Source organism: Microcebus murinus, chromosome 27, assembly GCF_040939455.1.
Source record: "Microcebus murinus isolate Inina chromosome 27, M.murinus_Inina_mat1.0, whole genome shotgun sequence".
In the NCBI taxonomy this organism is placed as follows: domain Eukaryota; kingdom Metazoa; phylum Chordata; class Mammalia; order Primates; family Cheirogaleidae; genus Microcebus; species Microcebus murinus.
This window is the reverse complement of record NC_134130.1, coordinates 12,302,163-12,309,883: the sequence shown is the minus strand read 5'-3', so window position 1 is coordinate 12,309,883 and position 7,721 is coordinate 12,302,163.

Here is a 7,721-nt window from a genome sequence, read left to right as displayed (position 1 = left end):
TGCTACATGGGGTGGTACACTGTGTATTTCGATATAAGCCAGGTAGAGTTGAAGTCCTGACGGACACCATCATTTAGTTTAAAATTGTTTCTTGTAAGAACTTGCATTTTTCTCATGATTTTTTTGGGCAAAGAACCAGTTTTTAAAGAGTATTACATTTTTTGTTAACCATTTCAGATTTTGAAAACTGGGACAGTGTGAAACTTGAGGTTGAATAAATCCAACCTTGAAAATGTGACAGATGCTGGTTGTTTAACTCTAGAAGTGGTTATTGGGAAACAAATTAAAATTCTATCGAGTCCCCTGAGTTAGAATCTGTTTGCTGGGAATGAGAAAAATTGGAAGAAGAATCATATTAGATTTTATTTTCTTTTTTATTATAGTTGTAAAAAGGAATTAATTTTAAGTTTAATTTTTCTATGAATCCTCAGTAAAGAGAAGCGTTCCAGTTTGGAGGCATTTTCTTTAGCTGGCATTGCAGTCAAGCTAAGCCACCATGTGGTACTAAATGAAAAACCTCCTCTAGTGAACATGGTTGAAAAATGTCGCTGGGCATACTTTGTAGTTCATAATAGATTAGGGAGTGGTTTTTTTAATCTATTATTTGCTGCAACCTTGGAGATAACCTAATTAATGTCTGTTCAGATGCATTTTGAAGGCAAAGACAAAATTGCCAACCTCAGGAAGGTACAAAAGAAGCAGTTGTACATAATAGGGGAGTAGAAGTGAGAGGATGAAAACAGAATTAGCTCGATATGCTTCGGAATCTCATCTTCTAAAAACCAAAAGGGTATTGGAGAGATGACAGTTCCCAACCTTCATTCTATACCAGGTCAACATTATTTTCTTAGATTTCTGTGAATAATAATAATGATAAAATCTAACACATGGCACTTTATATATATCAGGCATTGTTGTATTTTATATATATTTACTTATTTAATCCTCACAAAAGCCCTATGAGGTGTTGGGTAACTTTATTATCCTAAATTTATGAATGAGAAAAGAGAATAGAAAGGTTAAATTACTTGTCCAATGTCACATAGCCTACAAGAGGTAGAGCTGGAATTTGAATATAGGTGGTCTAGTCTGCAAAGTCCTTGCTTCTGTAAAGGAAAAGGAGGTGCTAATATGATAGAGTAGAGCAGGGGTCTTTAAACTTTTTAAACAGGGGACCAGTTCACTGTCCCTCAGACAGTTGGAGGGCTGGACGATAGTTTAAATAAAACTATGAACAAATTCCTATGCACACTGCACATATCTTATTTTGAAGTAAAAAAACAAATGGGCAAAACCACCTGCATGTGGCCCGCGGGCCGTAGTTTGAGGACACCTGGAAGTAGAGTATAGGGCATTTGTTTTGGCTATATTTTACCAGAAAGTGGGTCACTGTAAAGATATGAATTAAAGGCTTGTTTGATCCTCCTTTTTATTGTGCTCTTTGTGAATAATTATTTGGAAACCAGGTGGGGATTGATCACAAGTGGCCAGGCGTGATTTGGGTACTCTATATTGTTGGGAGTTAATACCGCAGAATGGTATGAACTGCCCCCCCTCGATTTCTGTGTTCACTGGCCTTACATTAATCAAGTCTTTATGAAATACTTATAACACAATGTGAATAGTTGCATTCATTGATCATCAGACTGGCCCCAGTTGAATATGGAAAAGATCTGAAAATATTAAAGTTCTTGCACTTGAGTATGTACATATTTTAAAATGACACAGTGAGGAGCTTCTTGATTATTTTCCATTATCTTTTAGCTATGCCTTACTTGTTAATTTTAGCACCATTTTGGAAAAATTGATTCGATTTTCTAAGGTTTAAAGAGAAGGGTGTTTGTTAGTGGTTCAAAGAGAACTAGTTTATATATCATAGGCCAGAAATATAGTGATGCTAGATAAAAAGGAAACCAGATAATAACAGCCTTTGAGGATTTAACATCTTTAATCTGCATAGAGAACTCACTTTTTAAACCCTTTAGATTGTATGTGGTTAATCAAAGACTATATTGTCCTGAAAAGTGAAATATGTTTCATTACTGAGATTAATGGCATAAAGTTGATGCCCATTTGTCAAAGACCACCAAGAACACACCTGCAGTAAAATGTGGGTTTACTGGTGTTTGCTGCAGCAAGGGAGATCCTATACCACGGGAACTATAGGTGCTTTAGTGCTATGGTTTGAGTGTTTCTTCCAAAATTCATGCTGAAACTCAACCCCCAATGCAATGGTATTAAGAAGAGGGACCTTTTGGGAAGTGACTAAGTCATGAGTGCTCTGTCCTCACGGATGGGTTAATACCCTTATACAAGGGCTCCAGGGAACTAGCTAGGTTCCTGCTGCCCCTCCACCTTCCCCACCACTCGGGGATGCAACAGAGGCGCCATCGACAAAGCAGAGGGAAGACTTTGCCAACCGCCAAATCTGCCGGCTCCTTCATTTGTACTTCCTAGACTCCAGGACTGTGAGAAATACACTTCTATGGCTTATAAACTACCTGGTCTCAGGTATTTTGTTATGGCAGCACAGAAACGTGCTAAAACACCCAGTAAGATGGTAAGAGAAGGGACTTCTTGGAGAATTTGGGCTTGTGGTTGGCTCTCTGAGAGAGATCAAGAAGGAAAGTGGGTTTTCAAGGAAGCAGGGGTTTTCTCTGTCAGGAAGGAGTAATTTCATGACTGGGACCTTAATAAATTATATCTCTGAAGCCAAAAGAATGAAGCTAAAGCTGCAACTGATTTGAAATTTTAAAAAGTCAGTCACTCAGCTGGGAGAGGGAAGTTCTGATAAAGTTTTGTTTTCACAGTGACCTGGTTTGTATCAGTGCTCAACCATGATTGTGAACTGGTTTTGTTTTTGTCTTACTTTACCGTGGTCTCAGAGTGGTCTTGTCTGATGTTGGTGATCTGTGGGATCACTTGCATTCAACAGAAGACACCATGGCCTCCATGTAGGCGCCAGGTCAGCTCTGGGTAGCTTTCCTTGAAAGGATGGCATCTAGTAAGAGTAGAAATAGGGATAATTATTATTTGCTTCTAAGAAAAATATTAGAGTTTGCTATTTCTTCATCTCAAGGTATGGGAAAATAAATGTTTGCTTCAGAGTGGTAAAAGCACTACCATGATTTCAATCTAACCAAATATCCAATAGTCCTTTCCCTCAAAAAAGTGAATGCTGCTAATTCTGTACCACCGTCCTTAACAACCACCCTTTTCTACTCTTTACACCATCTAATGCTCACGGCAGGAAGACCAATGTCTCAGGAAAATAATGAGTATAACAGGAGCCTTGTACAAAATGTCAAATACTCCATCTCATTGAGGAACTCCAAATTTAGCAGTATGATATGCTCATATTCCAAAATCCTTAGTGGTTCTTTACTTTTTTGTAGTTTATTTTTAAGACTTCTAACTCATCCTTTTGTGTATGGAGAAATTGGAAAACTTCAATGTGAGTGAAGTTTACCAGTTTCATCATAGAACAATGTGATTTATGATGCCTTCTGCACGTTGTATTAGTTGCAGACAAGGTTATGAATCAATGTAGATGAAGGTTTTATTTAGGTTATGCACAAAATTTTCCTCTATCAAAATTCTATCTATCAGGCTAATATTTTGAAAAGTGTTCTAAATATTTTTTCAATCTTTACCTAGAAATTCAATAATAATAAAAAGGGTCATAACATTATTTTCCTGTATTTGGTTGAGCTGAATAATGGGCTGCTCTTTGTTACTGAAGACTAATTTTTAACATTTCCTCCACTGGAAAGGACCTTTAACCAAGGTCACATTCAGGTTGACTCAAATCCATTAGAGAATACTAGAATATGTGGTTCTTCCACTGAAAATTTATATAGCTATCTGCTTAGGATTTTAGACCTTCAATCTAAAAGAAATTTATATAAATGAAATATTCTTTGCCATTATTTATAAAATGAATATAAAGGGTTCCTTAGGCAATTACCTCTTCAGTAATAGAACAGTCTTCTTACTATCACATAATCATTTCAATGTGTTAAAATTTTCCTTCTAATTATATTTAATCTCTCTGCATAAGTATCAGATGGAATGGTTATCTGATTCATGGTAACATGCTGGATGCACAGCACCCAGAATCTGCAGGTGCAGAAAAATAAACATTTTTTGCAAAAAGAAAAAAAAAATGAGCCCTTCAGGTTCCCAGAGAACCTTTACTTTGTCTAAAACGAACCATTTTTTTTTGTTCGGTATAATTTTTCATTTGATTATATGGATTTTTTGTCCAAAAAGGAGCAATTAAACCTTTCATTAAACTATTGAGTTTTATGAAGCCTCAGGGAGAGATTGTATTTAATGTCTAGTAGTTTACTAGAGGTCCAAGAACAGAACTATTCACTGATAAATCCTCAGAATATATTCTTTTATTCCAATAGAGATGGTCTGGGCTATTATTTTAACTCTTTCTACACATATATTCAACAAATTCAGATGACTTTTTAAAATTCTGCCTTATTAAGTTTCAGATATTTTTCTCATTTGACAATAATTTTATCTCCTCATTCTAAGTCAAGTATGATTCATGATTCATTCTGAATTAAATTTGAATACTTTTCAATTCTTCCTTGGAACCACAATTGGATGCTATCATCTTGATCACTTGCAGCTCCTGTTGTAAAGATATACTGAGCTATCAGAATCATAGATAACACAAACTATTTTTTTGAGAACCATAAAACTCATCATAATTTACAGGTAAAATAATAGGCCCAAAGAGAGGTTAAGCCACTTTTATTAGATTTTAGAATAGGACTTAGAGTATAGTCTAATTATCTCAAATAAATTATGTCGTTTAGTGGTGTAATGGTCTTTATTGCTATTAACCCATTCTCTTCAAATATGCAAAAAGCATTATCTTTAGGGATTGCTTGAAATATTTAAGATGTTTTCATTGTTAACAAAATATATTGCTATGACATTACCATTATATTTTTAACAATAAAAAGGATTTATTGCAAGGACATAGTTTCTCATAAGTAACATGACTAGAGGCCAGAATGATGGAGGAAACAAATATCTGCATTCAAGTATATAACAGAATGGATTAAATATTAAAATATAGTACTGTACTAATGAAAAAAATAAATGTATTGGAAGGCATGAATTGAACACCAGAGAGAGAGAGTGAATATTTACAGTTACTGGTACAGGAAAGGATATGCAGAGGGTAAGGAGAAGAGGTAAAGAGGGTTGGGCTGGCAGAGACCTGCAGGTTACTACTTTGCTAGTGCAGAACAGGCATGAAAAAGGACATCCTCTCCCTCTCAGCTGCTCGGAATAGACTTCTGTCAGCTACAGTCCAGATGGTGCCTGATTATGTTCCTCCTATAGTGGAAGTTGGCTGGCCTCCGTGTACTTGGGTCACATAACCTCCACCTGCAAGCTCAGCTCTGACCCAACCTATTGGATGATTTGGGCCAAAGCACATATAAACTACAAAGATCCATGCATTCATAGCTTGGCAGGTCAGTATCAAATTGGCTTTATTATTTTGTTGCTGGAACCCTGTACATCTTGGAGGCTTCAGTTCAGTATATCTCTTTGCCTTGTTCTTTGTAAATTGGCTTAGCCTTGTAACCTGTGTCCACTGATTGCTTTATGTCTTATTCTTCATGAAATTACCTTTCAGCTAAAAGTAACAGAAAACTCAACTCATGCTCTTTAAACAGTAATGGAGATTTATTTGCTCACAGTACTGGGAGATTTAGGTTAATTTGAGTTTCAGAGATTGTTTGATTCAGCAGCTCAATGGTATTATCAGGGCACGGTTACTTTTCCATTTCTATCCTGTCTGCCCTGTGTCAGCTTAATTCTGGTTTAGTTAGCTGCTACAATAGATAAATCTTGAATTCTTAGAGGCTTTACACAATAAAAATTAACTTTCTGTTCACATCATCATCCAGCATGAATGTTTCTGGTTGAGCAGGCTTCTAATTCTGTCATTTAGGGACCCAGGTTCCTTCCAACATGTGTTTCCGCTCTTTTGGAGATCTCTTCATTCAGTCGATGTGTAGCAAAACAGAGTGTAGGGGTGATATCCCTTTCTTATTTTGCCCAGAAGTGACACACCTTTTAGTTTATACTGTACGTGCCAGAATTTAGTCACATAGATATATGATATCCCTAAGTACAAGGGATATAGAAAATGTCTTACAGCCAGCCCCAGGAGGAACAGGAAATAGGTTTTGGTGACCATATAGCATTCTCTGCTATTGTTGACTTCACAGCCAAGGGAAAATGGCTGCAGCATTTGTAGGATTCATATCCTATATGGAGAAAAATTTATTGATTTTCTCAAACAAATCTACTGAGACTTTAAACTGAGAAAATATTGAATATATAAATTAATTTATGGATAATTAATATTTTTATAATATCTCATTGAAGGGCATGGAAAGTATCTCCAATTAAAGTTTTTCTCTGTAGATAGCTTATATATTAATATATTTGATTTATTAATAGATACTGTTTAGAGTATTCATTAGCTTTTCTTCCTATTGTATCTTATTTTTACCTACAATATCTTATTTTCTTATTATTGCTGATGTAAAAATGCTATGTAATTTATTTATATTCAGAAAATTTGTTGAACTACTTTTTCAAATAATCTATCAATTGATTCCATTTTTTTCCTAGTAGATAATCATATAATCTTTAAATGTGAAATGATCTCTTCCCTTCTAATACTTACAGTTCTTCTGTCTTTTTCTTTCATTATGACTTTGACCTAGAATTCTAGTATTATGTTAACTGATATCAGTGACAAGAGGCATCTTTTCTCTAGCTGCTGATCTTAAAAGGAATGCATTGTAGGTTTCTCCATTATGGTAAATATTGCCATAGATGTTTGATATAAAAATTTTACCAATATAAAAAAGTTTTCTTCTCTTCCTGTGTCACCAAGAATGTTCATTATAAATATCTAATGTTTTTTCTATATTGATTGAAATATTCATTTGTTTTATTCTTTAGAACAAGGATTGGCAAACATTTTCTACAACTAGTCAGATAGTAAATATTTTAATTTGCAGATCATATACATTATGTCACATATTCTTTGGTTAGTTTGTTTGTTTACAATCCATTAAAAACATAAAAATCATTCCTAGTTCAAAAAACATATAAAAATAGGCTGCAGGCTGATTGAATGCAATGGTTATAGTTTAGCAATCCTTACTTTAAATTTTTTAATGTGATAAATTATAGGAAAAATTATCTAGTATTGAAACATTCTTGAATGTTGCAGTTAACACTACTTGATCATGTCACATTGTTTTTTAAATAATATTTTGGATTTGGTGATCTGGTATTATACTTTGCATCTAGGTTTCTAAATGTAGTCGACCTAAAATCTTATTTTCTTATAATGTTTGGCTTTGGATCAATATTTCCAGGTCTGATATTAGGTTTGAGTTCATAAAATTGCCACTAATAAAATAAACTGTATTAAATTGCCACTTAAGGTTTTTCAGTTTCCTAGAACTTATACAGATAGTAATTAACTAGTATTTTACAGCTTGGCTGAATTAACTTATAAATCAAATGGTGGGGTTTTTCTTAAAAGGAGAATATTTGTATTAATGTTGCAATTACTTAATACTTACTGGACTATTGGAGATTCATATTTTTCTTGATCTAAATTTTAGATTAAGAAAATTTATTTATTTTGGGGAATTATTCCT